Source organism: Psammomys obesus, unplaced genomic scaffold (genome assembly GCF_907164565.1).
Source record: "Psammomys obesus unplaced genomic scaffold, mPsaObe1.curated_primary_1811, whole genome shotgun sequence".
Classification (NCBI taxonomy): Eukaryota; Metazoa; Chordata; class Mammalia; order Rodentia; family Muridae; genus Psammomys; species Psammomys obesus.
In genome coordinates, this window is record NW_026596051.1 from 41,132,495 (window position 1) to 41,152,961 (window position 20,467).

Below are 20,467 nucleotides of genomic sequence, written 5' to 3' on the forward strand. Positions count from 1 at the left end.
ATAAGTAAAACATTACTGTAAATGCTAAACAGCTGATAGACAGATTGAGAAAGGCCAGAGAGGAAACACGTATCCAACCAAAGTAATACAGGGATTTACAAGGACAACCCATTTAAAAACCTAAGGGAACACTGGCCAAAGAAAATGATAACGGAGGAGGAAAAATATAATCCAGTATTTGCCTTCCCTTTAGAACAGTGCTGTGTTTTGAATAGACCTCCCTCCTCAAAACTCAGGAGGAATGTTAGTTTTTATTATGTACACACATTCATCATGTGTCTGCATGAATGAATTCATGTTTCCTGTTAACACGGGTCAGGCTACAGGAGAGGTGGCCGTTTTTGTCTTTCCTAAACACCTTCCTCTTCTCCACAGATGTAAGAACATGTAATGCCATCACAACAGGAACACAGGCCATGAAGTTAATTCCATACTTCTGAACCATGAATCAAAATACACTTATGTTCCATCTAAATTTTCAAGTCTAGTTGTTTTCTTAACGCAATGGAAAAATAGACTGGGATATTGAAAAGAGCTAGCAGACGTCAAAGAGTACATAGGGTTATGTTGTTTATTGCCAAGACATTTTCAAAATAAGGATTCTGTTGATTGCTATTTTATCAATATATGATGAATCATAAAAGAAATATGCAAATTCATCTTAAAGTTTTTTTAAGTAAGTTTGAATTTTCGAAGGTTACTTATGGAAACTTTATCTGCCATTTAAAAGGAATAAAATTTTCTCACATTCTCACAATTTTTCCCCATTATGGTTCTGCTGTTGAAGAATAGACCCTACAGCTCTGCAAAGCTGAAATCCTATCTGTGCTGCAGCACAGGCTTGCATGTGCCACACGTGCTTGACGCAATCAAGAGCTAAACTCTGGAAGCTTTACTCTGTCTATTTAAACCTCTTCACTGATATTGTTTACTTTATATTCAAGGTGAAATTCCCTGACAACTCTCTTAAACATTAATAATAAGCAAATTGATTGTGTCCACCAACACTAAAAAACAAACAAACAAACAAACAAACAAACAAAAAACACAAAACTGAATCTTTTTTAACCATATTCTTCTTGTAATGGGGATTGAACCTAGGCTCTCTCCTATGCTAAACAAGTGTTCTACATACAAGCTTTGTGCTAACACTTTTAAATTATAGTTAGAAACAAGATTTCATTCAGGTGATTTTAATATCAATAAGTTGCATCGGCTGGCCTCGAACTCTCTATGTTGCCCCAAATGGGCTAGAACTTGTGATCCTTTCCTGTTGCCTAACACCTATTTATATAGAGTCCTAAATTTACTCTTGTAGGTAAAGTTTTGGGGAGTTTTTTTCTTTGCTTTGTCATTTAATTGTTTGCTTTGTATTTGTTTCTTTTTTAATATATTTTTTATTTTTTATATTAATCACAGGTTAATTACTTTGTATCCCAGTTGTATCCCCCTCCCTCATTCCCTCCCAATCCAACCCTCCCTCCCTCATCTCCTCCTGCCCATTCCTGAGTCCACTGATAGGAGAGGTCCTCCTTCCCTTCCCTCTGACCCTAGCTTATCAGGTATCTTCAGGACTGGCTGTGACGTCCTCCTCTGTGGCTTCTTTTAGGCTGGGTTCTTATTTGTTAGCCCAGGCTAGCCTAGAATTTCTCATGAGGCCATCACAGTCTCAATCTGATGATATTGCTCCCACCTCAGCTTCCAGAGTGCTGCTGCAGTTACAGGCATGAATCTCCATGACTAACCTCTGGTCGTTGTTATTACTAAGTTGCTGTGTTAGCCAAGGTTCTCTAGACTAACGGGTCACTTCAGGAGTCATATGTACCAACCAAAGGTATATATTAGATATGCACCTTTAAATATAATAGTCATATGTAAGGGTTAGAATGGATCTGCAGACTTGAAATTAAGCAAAAATCTCTCACAAGTGTGCCCGCCATTTTTGGATTTTACTTAACTCTAGATGTAGTCAAGCTGACAACCAAAAGGAGCCATCCCAATTATTAAATGTTTGCTTTTTTATTCAAAATTGCAGAATACCTTTAATCAATTGAATGAAATTTTATGACTAAATGAAAATGAGTACTGTAGAAGAGCTACCTCATATACCAAAGCATTCATTTTGATTCTTTTTATGGGCCAATTTTCAAGATAAGTATTTATCAAGACTAATTGTCAACAGATACATTTCATGCTAATTAATATGTCTTTCTCATTGTCCTTGTCAGCCACTTAAGCAAAGCAGTTGTTTCTGACAGGCAGGACATAAGTGTACCTGTCAAGGTATCTCTATCATTTCTTTTTGTTGTATATACAAATGTCAATTACAATCATAACAGCATAGCTTAGAAGAATGAAATAGCTTTCAACGGTGAAAATTACATTTCACATCATCTGTGCTAAATATCACATATCTGTAGCAAAGTGCTATTTGCACAACACTGTAACTTTTAGACAACATATTATTTTTCTTGAATTATTTAACTTCCCTAGCTGAAGCTCATTTCTCTAACGGTAAGAGGATCCTTTAGATAAAATGTGAATAATTAAAATGTACAAGGTCCCTATGCATCTGGTTGAAGATTTTCCAAAATACTTGCAATGATCTACAATCTCACTAGCATTTTAGAAGGCCACTCTATTGTCTATGTTTGAACCAAGGGCTTCTTACAACTTTCCAATATAAATTTGCAGACAGAATCTTGTCTCTTTCTCTTTCTCCCCAGACAATGTATTTAGCTACAACTCCATCTATTTCATTTTAGACCAAGATATTCCAGAAACTCTGAGTGTTCTTGAAGGTTAAAATACTTTATGCATGCAAAAGTAAATTAAAAAGCTGTTTCACATAGCAGCTGATGGAAACAGATGCAGAGACCCATAGCCAAATATTAGATCGAGCACAGAGTCACGTGGCAGAGTTGGTGGAAGAATTGAGGAAGCCAGAGGGGTCAGGAACTCCACAAGACCTTGACAGGCAACTGGCCTGGGCGCCTCAGGTTTCACAGAGAGGGAACCACCAACCACAGAGCACTCAGAGACTGGCCCTAAGCCCCTGCGAGCACGGCTTCTCTTACATATGCATATACATTGGGCAGGATAGCCCAATCCTGGATCCAGGGGCCCCTCTCTGCCGCTGATGCCTTCCTTTGGATCCAGCTCCCTTAACTGTTCTGCCTTATCTGGCCTCAGTGGGAGAGGATGTGCCTAGTCCTGCAGCAACTTAATGTGCCAGGGCAGGTTGAAGCCTATGGGAAGAAGAGGAGAAAAGGAGGAGGCGCTGGGGGACTGGAAAGGGAAGAGGGGGACTGCGATCAGGATATAAAGTGAATGAATAAATAAAATTTTAAAAAATGAGCTGGGTACGGTGGTACATGCTTGAATCCCAGGACGCAGGGAGGCAAAAGCAGGCAGATCGCTGTGAGCTCCAGTCCAGCTTGGTCTACAAAGCGAGTTCAAGACAGCCAAGGCTACACAGAGAAATCTTGTCTCAAAAAACAACAACAACAAAAATAAATAACAACAAAGTGTTACATAAAAACGTAAAACAATACATATTAAAAAAGTACCATGTGTTATTTTAAAAAGTATACATACTATATGATATTTTGATGAATTTAACATAGCAATATATTAAACAATCAATCTAGAAAACTGTTTTTATAAGGTAAATTTTAAAACTTCTAGCTTTTTGAAATATCCACTATTTTATTACTCAGTATCAATTCATCACACAATGACATTAGCACCTTAAAACTATGTAATAAAGCCTATTAATTGTATCTTATTTCTAATAACTACTTTATATTTTTTTAGATTTCCATTATTATTATTATTATTAATTTATTACATTTTATTCACTTTGTATCCCAGCAGTAGCCCTCTCCCTCATCTCCTCCCAGTACCACCCTCCCTCGCTCTGCTCCTGCTGTGCCCCTCCCCTAGTCCACTGATAGGGAAGGTCCTCCTCACCTTCAATCTGACCCTAGCTTATCAGGTCTCTTGAGGACTGGCTGCAGTGTCCTCCTCTGTGACTTAGCAAGACTGTTCATCCCTCAGGGGTTGGGGGATCAAAGAGCCTGCCACTGAGTTCATGTCATAAACAGTCATTGTTTCCCTTACCAGGGTATCCACTTGGATACTGAGCTACCATGGGCTACTTTCAAGCAAAGGTTCTAGGTTATATTCATGCATGGTCCTTGGTTGGAAATCAGTGTCAGAAAAGACTCCTGTACCGACATATATTTGGTCCTTGTGGAGCTCCTGTTCTCTCCAGTTCTTACTAATTCCCCTTCTTTCATATGATTCCCTGCACTCTGCCCAAGGTTTGATTATGAGTCTCAGCATCTACTTTGATACACTGCAAGGTAGAATCTTTCAGAGGCCCTCTGTGGTATGCTCCTGTCCTGTTACTTGTTTTCTCCTACATCCAGTGTCCATCCCATTTGTCTTTTGAAGTGAGGATTGATCATCTTTCTTATTTAGCTTCTTTAGGTGTACAGATTTTAGTATGTTTATCCTATCTTATAGATCTAGTATCCACATATAACTGATTATATATTGTGTGTGTCTTTCTGCTTCTGGGATACTTCACTCAGGATGACCTTGTCTAGATCCCACCATTTTCCTGCAAATGTCATGATTTCCTTTTTTTGAATTACTGAGTAGTATTCCATTGTGTAAATTTCATACGGCACAAATTGCCACAATTTCATATGGCAATGTAATGATGAAAATTTCAAATTATAACATAATCCTTAACATAGTATATAGGAATGAGTGGAGTGATATGTTCTCAGCAAACTGTGTATAGAATCAGAACTTCAGTGATACAGTGCAGAAATAAGCTTATCATAAGAATAAAGGCAGAAGTAATATCAAGCAGAGAACAAGCTTCTGTCCAATAAATATTGACAAATATTGTTTCATGGGTAAAACCTAACGAAACCTTTGTTCTGACCCATGTTTGTGAACAAATATGTGGCGCTGTGGTATTCTATGTCGTATATTTCCTAAGAGATTCATGAGGTTACCATAGGCAACCTCGGGTGGCTAGACGTAAGGGATCTGGACTTCCCCAGCGCCACCTCTGTTGTCCACATCTGTTTGTATGTTTCCCAGTCTTCCCGGAAAACATACACACTGGTAGTGGACATAACAGGTCAATTTCAGTTACACATGTGTAAAAACCACACACACACACACACACACATATATATACGTACATATATATATGTATGTATATATATGTATATTTGTATGTATATATGTATATATATGTATGTATATATGTATGCATATATATGTATGTATATGTATATATATATATATATATATAGCAATTATGGAGGAAAGAAGAAATAAATTTTAAGATAGTGGGACAGGGTTTATGTGAGTTTTGAGGGAAGAAAGAAAAGAGGGAAATATGATTAAATTATAATATCTGAAATAAAGAAAAACTTTTAAAAAAGTAAAACAAAATGAAAAATATCCTTGTTATTTTTGTGATTCAAGATAATTTTTTAATTTTTCTGTAACACAGTTATGAATAAATACAGAGGAAGCCATATTGTAAAGTTCATACAAGGCACTCCAGTAAGCAGTGTTGATGGAGCATCTTTCCATAAGGACAAGTCTATCACTTAGAGATGTTTAGTGGACTTCTCATAGACACATTGATTGCAAGAAAGACATAAAAGTCCAAAAAAAAAAATTAGAAATTACCTCTTGGCTGTTTATCATAAAAAATTATAAATAACTAACTAAAATATGAACACATCACTTAAATGGCATTGGAATTTTCCTAGGTATTCATGATATTAAATGCACTCATTATAAAGTATTTAAGAGAAATTCAACATACAATTAATTGAACATGCATATTTGCCTAAGTCATGAAAGAACATTGGAATAGTTTTTGCCTTCATTACATAATTTTTAATTTCAGCACACACTGAGTTGTGTTGAAGCTGGTAATTATTTAAATGTACACACGTTTTGCATGTATAACAGGAAGGGTCACCAAAAGTATGACTTACTAAAGCACTGCATGATATGACATATTTTCATAACCAAAGTTAAAAAGAACAACAAAAAAGTCAGTCTCTTCTTCATTGAACTAATTTCTGTTTATATTACTCCAAACATCTATAATTATAATAAGATAAGCGATCTACTCTAATAATATCCAATTGCTCTGACTACTTAAGTACTTACAACTATGCAAAAGTAATATATTTGCCTTTTTGGTCATTTGTAGAGCATGTCTATAGAAAGTTCAAACTCTAGGGGGTAAAAGAGATACATAAGGCACATAATTTTAATTAGTTTTCTCAGCAGGCATGACCTAAATCATAAATTGCTGTAATGTCTCTACTATGTTTGAAATGTTCTTGTTTTCATTAAAAACCAATAAATAATAAGTTGATAAACTAGTGCGTCCTATATCCTTTTTTATACATTTTTGTTCAGTATTTCAAAACTCCTATGGATATTTGATATTTATACATTGTTAAATGTTCATTTATAACTTAGAAAATAATAATGAGATTTTATATAGAGAACAGGAAGCAGCCACCTATCATATTATTTATACGTGGCTCCCACACCACTCACTCTTTCCTCTTTTATGTGTTCATGAACCAAGTGACAATGAAGGAGCATTCATTTCCAAATACTCAATATCATTTTAAAGAAGAGTTATACTTATAATAAAATTACTAAAACCACATTTTTAGTATTGTTTATTTTAATTTTTTGTATTTTATATATTTTCCCAACATTTTTGCAATTATAATTTCTCCCTTCCTTTTCCTTCCTCTTCCCTTCCTATATACCCCAACTCCACTATTTCTCAAATTTATCACCTCTGTCTAATTGTTGCTACATACATACGTGTGTTTACATGTGTATTTCTAAATACATTCTATTTTATTATTTCTTTTATTTTTAGTATTGTAATTACGGAATTTCCCCCTTCCTTTCTTCCTTCCAAACCCTTCCATAAGAATTCTCTCTATATATAACTCTGGATCTTTTATCATTGAAACTCACCAAGCTGCCCTCCAGCTCATGACAATCAATTTGCTGCAGGCCCTTACACAAGGATGAAATTATGTGACTTTGCTAATTCCTTTAAGCTTAATTAACACCCTCAGTTAACAGGATTCCACTATTAATCTATTTTATCGGGATATGAAAGTCACATGTAATAAATTATATGAGAATATATGCATAGGTTGGTATATATAGTTACATAATCATGACTAATAAACACATAAGATAATAATATAATTGTAAGCCAAAAGCAATAGTGGATAATAAACACAAAGTTTGAATTCACTCACTGAGTGTCAGTATATTGATAATTTGTATGTAATTTTTACAAGCTTCAACTGTGATATAAAATGAAATTTGTATGCATTAACAAAGTAAACATTTATTGAATGTATGACTAACAGATTTTCATATTTTTGTTGAGTAATAAGCACATACAAAACTGCATGAATTGTATAAATAACTCATTTTTAGTAGTAACTGTGACTTTGTGTATTATAAAAGGAAAGTAAGATTCAATATATCAATAAATTTAAAGTACATATATTGTCTTTTTAACCTTAATATATGTTAACAATTAAAAGAATATATATGCACTTGTTTGTAAGCTTTTGGCTATAGAACCAAATGTTGTCCATCTCCTGTTTTAGTCTACAGAAATAATTTTCTATGAAGTATTTTGCAACAAAATGAACTCAGAATGCTTATTGTCTGTAATGTGATTTTATTTACATTTGAGGTGAATTTCTAAATATTATGATTCGATTTGAAATTTGAAGTATCCTAATTATTACATATTGCAAACTCTCATCTGTCCCACTCAAAATTTGTCAATGATGTTTTAAATCCTGAATGATATATTTAGTGTAATTTCATAGAAAAAAAAACTATTTTTTTTAATTTCAGGCTCATATTTCACAAGCTTACATAATGTTTGATTAAATCACCAAGTGTAACTGGCATTAAAGGTTTAGGACTAAATGTTTGACCTTGCAAATGTCAGGTTGGTTCATAATATGTGCTTGAGTTTGCAGTAATTATCTGCATGTAGACATGTCCTTGTGTGTAAACTGTTTAATATGCCACCTCTCTCGCTGTATCAATTTTATTTCGAGTTTTTGTCCCTAAGATAAGAGTATAAATTTAGACTATGTGATCCAATGAAGTGTACTCCATATTTAAAAACAACAGCAAGAGGGAGGTGGGGTTAGGACAAAGCTATACAATCATCTCCTTAAAAAACTTCTAACTAGACAGGACTCCTACTTGAGGGAGGGAAACACCAAGTTACCCACAAAAACGTAGACCCAAAACTTACCCTGCCTACATGAAGTGCAGGGATAAATATAGAGCAGAGATTGAGGAAATGTGCAACCAATGCTGGGCCCTAAGTGGGACCCACCTCATGGGAGAGAGCCAATCCCTGACACTATTCATGATACTCTGCTGTGCTTGCAGATGGGACCCTAGCATAGTTGTCCTCTGATTGGCTCCAACCAGCAGCAGATCGAAACAGATGCTGAGACTCACAGCAAACATTATGCAAAGAATAACGAATCTTGTGGGAAAAGGAGGGAGAATGATAGAAGGACCTGCAGGGAATAAGAGCTCCACAAGAAGACCAGCAGAGCCAACTAACCATGCTCCAGAGTGGCTTGAGGAGACTGAGGCATCAACCAAGTATCATGTATGGACTGAACCCTACACAGATGTGGTTGATGGGCAGCTGGATTCCTGTGGGTTTCCTAGTAAGAGGAGCGGGGGCTGACTCTGATACGGACTCTGCTGCCTGGTTTTTGATCACTTTCTACTGGCTACCTCATCATGCCACAGGGGAAGGGGATGTGCTCAGTCCTGATGTGCTGGGATGGGTTTTTGGGCAGGGGCTTTTCTTTTCTGAGGAATAGGGTAGGGGAGTGCAGAAAGAGGTAGGGAAGGTGGGACCTGGAGGAGAGGAGAGAGGGGCTACTATTGGGAGGTAAACTGAATAAATAAATAAATTTTTAAAAATCTGTTTTTTTATAATGCCTTGCTCATTAAGATAAGGTTGCTATAGAGTAGCAACTATCAAGTGTCTTCTTTATGCTGTCTAGGCCATCCATGTAGAAAATTATTTTTATACGACCACACACTATAGTATTGACTGGGAACGTAAGGAACCTTGCAAGTTTTACTATTTTTATTTATGTTTGTATTCATAAGCAAATAACTAGAAGAGGGAAAACAGTTCTATAGACTGAAAATTGCATATTTTAAAATGTTATTCAAATTTAAGTAAAACATACATATATTTCAGTGAACTTATTTAAATTTCCTGAAGGATAGCAAAATTGGTTTTGCAAACACCTACTGGAAGGTAAATATTGCCTAAATTGTGCAATAAATGATAAAATATTCATATTAAGTATGAATAAATGATTTTTTTTATTTTTAATAATTCTTGGGTTTGATGATTTTGAAATATAATAAACAGAAAATAAATTTTATAAATATATCTCCATATTTTTATTAATTAGAAATTTTATTAATTAGATATTTTATTAATTAGAAAAATCTACCACCGTATGCCTAATTATATTAATTTTGCCGCATGTTTTATGGCATTAATATAATTTAAGAATTCTCATTATTTCTTTTTGCTTTCACTTCAAACTTGCACAAACTCTATGAATATATATCATTGGGCTAGTAAACTAGAGAATAAAACTATTGCATAGATATCCTTATATACTTTTATTGAAATGAAGTACAATTTGAAAATATAAATTATATTGATATGAAAAATTAACGTACAATAGCACATGTACCTTTGCAGTAAGTATCAGGCAAAGCATTTGATTTCCCTGGACTGAATATTCTTTCAGTTGTTTATTTTCTCCCAGTGAATAGATAATACTCAAGTCATATTATGAGTGCTTAGACTTTGAGATTATTCTTGTTGTTAAAATCTTCATGGGAGTGGTGCATATACAGAGGTTTCATGCAATTACTGAAAAAACATTATTTATAAATACATACATATATAGAAACACTTATGCATGTATATATGTATATGTATATATATATGAAGTCTGCATGGAGACCGAGATTTCTACGATGATTAAAGGTAAAAAAATTACATATAATTTATAACAATTTACATTTTTAATAATGTAGACATTATGTAAAAAATAATCTTATGAAAAAAGGAGTCTCAGCATCTCCTTTGATGGATACCCTGATGGGTAGAGTCTTTCGGAGGCCCTCTGAGAAAGACTCTTATCCTGTTCCCTGCCTTCTCCTACTGCCAATGTCTACCTGTTAGCCTTTCTGATTGAGGATTAAGCCTCTTTCCCAGGGTCTTCCTTGTGGTTTAGCTTCTTTAGGACTACAGATTTTAGGATTTTTATCCTATATTATACAGCTAGTATTCACTTATATGGAAGTATATATGATGTGTGTCTTTCTGCTTCTGGATTATCTCACTCAAGGTTGATCTTTCCTAGTTCCATCCATTTGCCTACAAATTTCATTATTTCTTTGTTTTTAATCGCTGAGTAGTATTCCACTGAGAAAATGTGGAATTTTACAATTTCACAATTTCTGCATCCATTCCTTGCTGGAGGGACATCTAGGTCGTTTCAGATTCTGGCACTTATAAATAAAGCTGCTATGAACAGAGCTGAACAAATGTCCCTGTTGCATGGTTGAGCATCTTTTGGATATATGCCCAGGAGGGTTATAGATGCATCTTGAGGTAGCACTGTTCCTAACTTTCTGAAAAAGCACCAGAGAGATTTCTAAAGTGGTTGCATAAGTTTACATTCCAATCAGCAATGGAGGAGGGTTCCTCTTTCTCCACATCCTCTCCAGAGTGTGTCATACTTTGAGTTGTTGATATTAGGTATTCTGATAGGTATAAGGTGGAATCTCAGGGTCCTTTTGATTTTCATTTTCCACAGACTGATAAATCAATGGAATTGAATCAAAGACACAGAAATAAACCAACATACCTACGGACACTTAATTTTTGACAAAGAAGCCAAAACTATGCAATGGAAAAAAGAAATATCTTCAACGGTCTAACTGTATATCTATATCTACAAAAATGCAAATAAATCCATATTAATGACCCTTCACAAAAGTCCAAGTGGATCAAAGACCTCAACATAAAGCCAGACACACTAAATCTGGTAGAAGAAAAAGTAGGGAAGAGCCTAGAACTCATTGGCACAGGAGACAGCTTTCTGAATAGAACACCAACTGTACAGGCTCTAAGATCAACAATCAATAAATGGGACCTCATGAAACTGAAAAGCTTCTGTAAAGCTTCTTCTTCTTTCATAAGATTCCCTGCACATTGCCCAAAGGTTGCCCATAAGTCTCAGCATCTGCATTGATAGTCTGCAGGGAAGAGCCTTTCAGAGGCTCTCTTTTTCAGGCTCCTGACTTGTTCCCTCTTTTCTCCTTCTGATGTCCATCCTCTTTAATTTTGTAGATAGGGATTGAGTATTTTAACAAGAGACCCCCTCTTGCTTAGTTTCTTTAGGTGTACAGATTTTAGTAAGTTTATCCTATATTATATGTCTATATGAGTGAGTATATACTTCATGAAATTGAAAAGCTTCTGTAAAGCAAAGGACACTGTCATCAGAATAAAACAACAGGCCACAGACTGGGAAAAGATCTTCACCAACACTACATCTGAAAGAGGGCTAATATCCAGAATATATAAACAACTAAAGAAGTTAAACACCAACAAATCAAACAATCCATTTAAAAAATGGGGTACAGAGCTAAACAGAGAATTCTCAGCAGAAGAATATTGAATTGCAGAGAAACCCTTAAAGAAATGCTCAATGTCCTGACTCATCCGGGAAATGCAAATCAAAACGACCCTGAGATTTCACTGACACCCATCAGAATGGCTAAGATCAAAAACTCAAGGGATGACAAGTGTTGGAGAGGCTGTGGAGAAAGGGGAACCCTCCTCCATTCCTTGTGGGAATGTAAACTGGTACAACCACTTTGGAAATCAATCCAACACTTTCTCAGAAAATTAGAAATAGTGATACAAGATCCAGCTATACCACTCCTGAGTATATATCTGAAAGATGCTCAACCATACAACAAGGACATTTGTTCAGCTATGTTCATAGCAGCTTTATTTGTAATAGCCAGAATCTGGAAACAACCCAGATGTCCCTCAACTGAAGAATGGATACAGAAATTGTGGTACATTTACACAATGGAATACTACTCAGCAACTAAAAACAAGGAAATCATGAAATTTGCAGGCAAATGGCAGGAACTAGAAAAAATTGTCTTGAGGGAGGTAACCTAGAAGTAGAAAGACACACATGGTATATACTCAGTTATAAGTGAATATTAGCCATGTAACATAAGATAAAAATCCTAAAATCTATAGTCCTAAAGAAGCGAAATAACAAGGAAGACTCTAGGGAAGATGCTTAATCCTCATTCAGAAGAGCAAACAGGATCAACATAGGAAGTAGGAAAAGATAGAACAAGACAGGAGCCTTCCACAGGGGTCCTCTAAAAGACTCTACCCATCAGGGTCTCCATAGAAGCAGACGCTGAGACTCATAGCCAAATTCTGGGCAGAGTGCAGGGAATCTTATGGAAGAAGGGGGAGATAGAAAGACCTGGAGGAGACAGGAGCTCCACAAGGAAACCAACAGAACCAAAGAACCTGGACTCAATGAGTCCTGCAGAGCATGGACTCATGCTCAGATGTAGCCCATGGGCAGCTCTTTCTCCATGTGATTTCCATAGTAAGAGGAGCAGGTGTTGTCTCTGACATGGAATAAGGGGCTGACTCTTTGATCACCTACCCCTGGCGAGGCGACCTAACTAGACCACTGAGAAAGAAGATCCAGGCAGTCTTGATAGGCTAGGGTCCGATAGTAGGGGGAGAGGTGAGATGCTCTCCTTTCAGTGGATGGAAGTATGGGAGGAATTTGGAGGGAGGGTGGGACTGGGAGGAGATGAAGGAGGAAGCTACAGCTCATTTACAAAGTGAATTATTGTAATCAATAATAGTAATAAATAAAAGCGTTTAAAAAGCAGCTCTTTGAGCAATCAGATACTGATCTGAATATTAAGCAACCTGTTATTTTGGAAGACGTCTTTGTGAAAAAGAACATTATTGTTAAATAGGCCCCCGTGATTTGGGGGGAAAAGAAAAAAATAGTTGTGTAAAAAATTACTTTTATGAGGTAAAACTTCTGTTCATACAGAGCTGGGGTTTTATGACTTTGTAACTAAGAAACTTGTAAATTAATTTAGAACAAAGGAAAAATTTCTTAGATTTTGGGACAAAATCATATAAGCAAACAAACTGACAATGTACCTGTTACTCTGAGAATTTTTATAGATTCCCCATTTACATATTACAGAAAATGTTTCTAAATTACCAGTATGTGTGTGTGTTTCTTTTTTAGAATAACAACTTGGCGTAAACTTGAGTTTATCATTTCTACTTTAATTTTTAAACTGGTAGGTTTTCTTGGTTCTCCTCCTGCCTGAGGGCTGACTCCCAGCAGCCCATGAAGTCAGAAGGGCCATGACACAAGCACCCTGGCTGGAATGGCCAGAGATAACACACCTGGGAAACCAGAGTATTGCCAATTCAACGATAATTCCAGAGAACAAAGGTTATGCCTTCCTTGGGGAGTGGGTGGGAGGCTTCAAGGATAGGTGTTCATAATTGGTTGGAATAAGACACTTCAAGGATGCTTGATTTGCATTATACAGCAAGCTCCTATCATATTAATGGAAACACAGTACTTAATTATCTTAATATCATATAGGCCCAGAGGGGGGAGAGAGAGCTAGCAGGGAGCTGTGTCAAGGGTCATATATCAAATGTGGTTAGAGATGTCTGTGTCTAAAGACACTCTTCAGGTGAAGTCAGGCAGAGAGCGAGTGACCTGCTGGGAAAGAGGGGTTCCTGACTTTAATGCCAAGCTCAGACTGGCTATCAGGACAACCTCAACCAGCAGGATGCCTCCAACAGCATTTCCTGAGAAAATTATAGGTAACAACAATCATGTGATGCTTGTAGTTTATTGTAAAACGTAAAAGAAAACAAATGCTTTTATAACAAGAAGGAATTTAAGAAGACACTTTCCACTAATTGTAATAAATAAATATATAAGTAAAATTAAATTTAAAAAAAGATGACACTTTCCTTTAGACAAAGGGTGAAGGATTTTCCTACAAACACATCAGTAGGATTTATTTAAAGACACCGAAATATAATTGTTCTACATCTAAGCACTGAAAGATTATACTGTGGAAGTGTACAACGTATGAACTTACTCTTGCTTTCATTACTGTCTCTCCCAGGCCAATCATGGAGGCCTATTCCACAGGTCTGTTACTGCTAACTCCTCAACTGTGGTTCCAGCTAATCTCATATTAATACCTATATTTTGAAAACATAAATACATCTATTTAAAAGCTGTCGCTATCTTGTGTACTTATGTTCGTATAGAATAATGTGCACAAGTGACAACTGAAGTAACGTTGCTGGTGAAAAATAGTGTCAAGAGTGAGACTGAGTCTTCAGCAGTGTCTTCTCTAGTTTTAGCCAGTCAAAAATCCCGACCATTTTACACTAAGAAAATGGAGGAAAAATATCAACAAACATGCAGAGGTTGAGAGGAAAAGCCCACACGGCCTAAGCTTCAGGCAGCTGAGTAAAGCTGGTTGCCAGTGAGAGACCTCAGAGAAGAGCACAGCAAATTTTTGTCTAGTGCCAAAGAGTCAGCCCTGAAAACATACATTCAAGTAACATTACAAGGACTCAAGTTATTTTTAGGAATCCATTGTTATATACAAATGCACATATGCAATAACAATTAATACAAAAAGAGACCATGAATTTAAGGGAATGGGGCGTGGCATGAATGAGAATTTGTAGGAAGAAATATTTTAATTAAAGTAAAATCTCAAAAATAAAAAAGACAAGAGAAAAAGAAAAGTGTCATGTCAACTGAGAGAGGGGCTGGGGATTATTGAGCCACTTGTCCTCTGTGGATTCCTAGTCTTCATTAAGTGAGTAATTATCAATGAACAAAGTGAAGTGCGTCCTTTTCAGTGCAAATTTCCCCTAGTTCTATCTGTGACACTGGTAATTCATTTTCCCTCTTTGAGTCTCTACAATGACATTTTACAGTGGGAGTGATAAGAGTGTCTATTCATATTAACATATTTTGGAGCATCTACAAGGCTATGCAAAAAGATCTGGTTCTCAGTTTATAAAGGTGTTTATCAGTTTCAAAAAAAAGTCAGTTTGGTTGCTTTAAAAAGAAAAAAAAATGATTGACATTCTTTCAAAGATGAAGTAATCTTTTTCCTCAGAATGCTCATTTTAATGTGGGCCATTGTGGAGCATTAAGTGGTTTAATTCTTACTTAGTCTGTGGTATTGCCCAGGGACATGAACTTTCTATGTTTCTTTGCATATAGTTCTCAGTAAATTCTGCATGAAACAAGTGCTGTTTAATATATATTTTATATTACACATGGTAGAAGCAATGTGTCTGGTAATATGCTTTTAAACCCATTAACAGTTATAGAAATTCCAATTCATTTTTTAAAGAACAAAGAAAAGCACAATTAAACTTTTAAATGCCTTAAAAATTTCTTCAGAAATTATGTCCCAGAAAGTTTGTGATAGGCATTTTGATTGTATGTCTAAAATCTCAGAGGCTGGGAACCTTATGCTGAAATGGAAAAAGTAGAGAAATCCAAAGAGACGTAATTCTCAAGATCTTTCTAGATCTGCTTTGTACATATCTGTTAGTGTCATATAGATGATTTTATAGCCAAGGTTCTCGTAGGAAATACTTTCCTGTCCCCCATAGACTTTACAGGTGCTGTCCATACTCTTTATGAGATAGTGCTTAAATCAGTGCTTAAATCAGTGCTTATGAGATAGTGCTTAAATTTCACCATTGACTTTATTTCTTTTCAGAAATAACATATACTCAGAACTGCTGCACTGGAAGTGGGTTTCTTTTCACGGGTGAGAAATGACATTTTTATAATTAAATCGCTTTTAAGGTATTTATACATATGATATATTACTCAGTAGTTTTCTAAATTCACAATTAAATAAAAACCGATAATAAAACTATATTGTGCACAATTTTATTTGCCACAGCCAACCACTGTGGTAAAGCCATGGAAATCCCCAAGAAGAGAAGGAAGGGTTCTAGGGTAAAGACACCATGAAAACATGACCACAGAGTCAGATAATCAGGACTCATAGGGGATCAGAGAGACTTAAGCAACAATCACCGACTCTATATGGTTCTGCGCTAAGTCCTCTGCATATGTGCTATGGTTCTGTAGCTTGGTGTTCTTGTGGAACTCCTAACTGTGAGAATGGGGAGTATCTCTGATTATTTTGCCTGCCTAGGGGACCCTTTTCCTCCTACTGCATTGCCTTGTCTGGTCTTGATAGGAAGGTTTGTGCCTAGTCTTAGTGAAAAAGAGAGTTGGGAATGGGGTGCCACAGATACTGGGCAGAGGGAAGATACGGATGTAAAGTATATAATGTGTAAAAATTTAAAACAACAAGAACAAAAACCCATAGTAGACACTTGGTGCTGGGTATCTCCTACTGAACCTGGGCCAGCCCTAGGGTGTGTGTGATACAGCCAGTGTCACTCCACTGAGGAAAACAGATTTCCCCGGTCCCTACAGTTGCAAATAGCTTCCTAGCTAGGGATGGGAGTGCTTGGTCAACTTCCTATCCCCCTTTAAAAATGTGTCTAGCATGAACTTGTGTAGATCCCATGCATGCTGTCACAGTACCTATGACATGTGTGTGAGCTCCATTGTATCTGGAAGATGCTGTCTCCTTGGCAGCATCTAGCACTTCTGACTCCTACAGTCTTTTCACTTTTACTTCCAAGTAGATCCTTGAGCTTCCAGTGGAAGCATATGATTAAAAAAAATAAATTACTTTAGTCTGAATACTCCAGAGTCTCTTACTCTTTGCTTAATGTCCTGCTGTAGGACTCTCTGTAACTTATACTCTACTGCAATGAGAAGCTTCTTTGGTAAGGGATGGCTGGTGCACTGATCTACTGTTATAGCAATATGTCATTAGAAAGTATTGTTATCCACCTACAAGACCTTTGACCCCTAATTTTTCCTACCAACAAGATGCACAGAGATGAAGATAGAGCAGAGACCATGGGAATGTCCAACCCCTTCCTGGCCCAGCCTGAGACCCACCCCATGGGAGAGAGCCATTAACAATTCTATGCTATGCTTAAAGAGAGGAGCCTAGCATAACCTTCCTCTGAGAGGCTCCACACATCACAGGATGGAAGAAGTTCAGACTCATAGCCAAACAGAAGGCAGAAATCAGTGAATCCTGTGGAAGAGCAGGGGGAATGATAGAGGACTGACAGAGGACAAGAACTCCACAAGACTACCAACAGAGGCAATTAACCTGGGCCCAAGGGGACTTACAGAGACTGAAGCACCAAGCAAAGAGCATGCATGAACTGGACCTAGGCCCACCACACATTTGTAACCAATGGATAACTTGATCTTCATGTGGGTCCACTAATAAGAAGATTAGGTGCTGTCTCTGACATGGATTCTGTAGCCTGCTTTTCCATCACTTCCCCCTAACCAGTCTGCCTTGCCTGGCTTCATTGGATGAAGATGAGCTTAATCTTGATTTGACTTGATATGCTTTGGTGGGCTTGTGTTGGGGGCCTCCCTTCTATTATGAAAAGGGGAGGGTGAATAGAGGGAAATTGGTGGGAAGGTGGGACCAGGAGGAGAGGACAGAGAGGTCTATAATTGGATCATAAAGTGATAAATTGAGTTAACTTTAACTTTTTTAATGAAGTAAACAAAAAAATTGTATTATCTTGCCTTAGCATGTGATTCTCAAAACCTTTGGGGTTCCAACAGCCCTTTTGCAGGGTCGCGTATCAGATAATCTGCGTATCAGATATTTCCATTATGGTTGAAGTGGCCTCAAATTAGACCAGTCGGTAGTCGGCCACTCGCACAACTTCCGCACAACCATTGCGGCTGCATATTTTGCAGGCAGGGCAGATTGTAGGTTGAAGGTTTTGTGGCTGAGTTGTCCAATCCACTGCTAGAAACCTTGCCTGGTTACAGAAGATGATCCATTCAGGCCCTGTAGCCTCCATTACTAGGAGTCTTCCTTTGATCATCCTCATAAATTCAAGTTAGTTTCCATTGCTACAGGTTTCTACATTGTCCCCAGTGCCCTCCAGTTAAAATTGTCTCCTCCTGAACTCTCCATTTCCTGCCCTGCTCTGTCCTCCAAGTCATTCAGGTTAATGTTTTTGTTTGGTTTTTGTTTTGTTTTTCAGTAAAAATATGTCACTAATACAGGATAAGGATAATGCCTTTTTCTGTAAGAATTTTTAACCCTAAGTATACTTCTCAAATTCAACTTATTCTTGCAAAAAGGAGAATAATAAATCCACTAATACTCGAGAGGTCAAGATTCGGTATTCTTTTTTGTCTTATCTTCCATTGTGTTCTAATTGTTTATTATACTATATTTAGTATAAAGAACTTTAGTGTACACCCATCTGTAACTTTCTCTGAATTTGGATCAAGGTTAAACTGCGTGGTCAATAGACACTGGTGTAAGAGTAATGGTAGAGTAATTCTGTGCTTTAGGTGGGAAAAACAATACCTCTGTCTTGAGGATAATCCATTCTCTCTATACACAGCTGTAATATAAATCACCACTCATTACAAACATGCTATGAAAAAAGGATGCTTAGATTCTCATGAAGATATACAGACTAATAAGGTAGACCATATTTAGAAGAAACAAAATTGATAATGAACTAAGGCTTCTTCATAATGTTGATTAGGAAACTGAAGCCAGTCACAAGCTGAATGAATTTGGAAGTGGATTCCCATGCTGAACCTTGTAGTAGCATTTCTTGACTGAAAGTCTATAACAAATACTGACTTACAACCTTCAGCCAGGCTATTCCACTTAATGTGTGCCATTTTTTGTTTGCTAAAATTTGTAGATTAAGTTGTAATATAGACATATTTAATAACTAGTTCAGTGCACAACAGAGAGGGCCAAGTAAAGTGGAACAGGTAAATGTCCCTTATTACCACATGAATATCAGTCTCAGCTATTATTTTCAGCCTTTTAGTCCTTTCAGGACCTGCTTTTTATGGGAAGGCTTAAAGCTGCAATCAAATAACCAAAAATCTGTATAAACACTCAACTCAATGACAAGATAATCCTTAACATCCTCCATAGTGCTTTTTAACAAATTCACTTTAAGAAAAGCAAAGTAGGGGGGCCAAGATGGCGCGGCACCGGGAGAACACCGTGTCTGAGAAGCAGAACAACACACTCCGTGCAGCGACCAGGAGACTGAACACTGGGCCCTAAAACAACAGCGATCGATCGTGTTTCCCAGGTGAGGGGAGGCTCCCACGGCGTGGGAATCTGTCGGGTCCACTTTCAGCTGCCCAGCCAGAACCAGAAAGAGAACCCGGCAACGCGGGTTTTGGGTCTCCAGGCTGGTGCCGCAAGCCTCCTTATCATGATCAATTTCCCAGGCTGATTGGTGGGCACAAGGGGGCCTAAGGCTGAGAGTCCCAGTCGCAAAAAAAACCCACGGGGAAGGAAAGTTGCCAGACTGGTCACAGGTCACCTAGTCTTTCCCTGGAAGGTCTCTCCGACCACGGGTACCTGCCGCCATCACAATTGAGCTCCCGCCACAGGTGGATAGCAGCTGCGCGCCCAGCTCAAAATCCCTACTCCCTTTTCGGAGGAGGCAGGAGGCGGCCAGCAGAATCTGCCACAGACCACATTGTCTGTACCCCAACCCGAGATCGGGGCTGAGAAAACCCAATCCTTTCGGGCACTCCCCCAAACACCGCCATCACCCTGCCGCAGCAGAGCAGAAGGATAAAGAGGCGCACAGTGGCTTCACAGTGCTGGAACTCCAGTGCTGCCGGCCGCTCCTAGCAAACAAACTACAGCTCAGGATCTGGGACTGTGGTCATCCTACGCGTCCTGAGATTCTCCTGGGTCCAGCGCAATAAGGTCTAGCAGCAAGTTCTATCACCGGCGCCCACCCCCCCCAACCCCTGGCAGAGAAACGCCGGCTCAGGGCTCAGGATCCCACTGAGAAGCCCCAACCCCTGCTGGCACTCACCTGAGAGCACCTCCATAAGCTCGCCCTAGCAGAGGAGAAGGTCAGAGGGGAAGGACAGAGAGGCAGCCTGCCAAGGACACAGCACCCTCTCTACAGCGGCCCCTAGCAGAGAAACCCAAGCTCTGGATCTGAGGACACTCAACCCTACCCGGTACTCTCTTGGGATCAGCAAACATAGATTCTACCGCTTCTGGCAGAGAGATC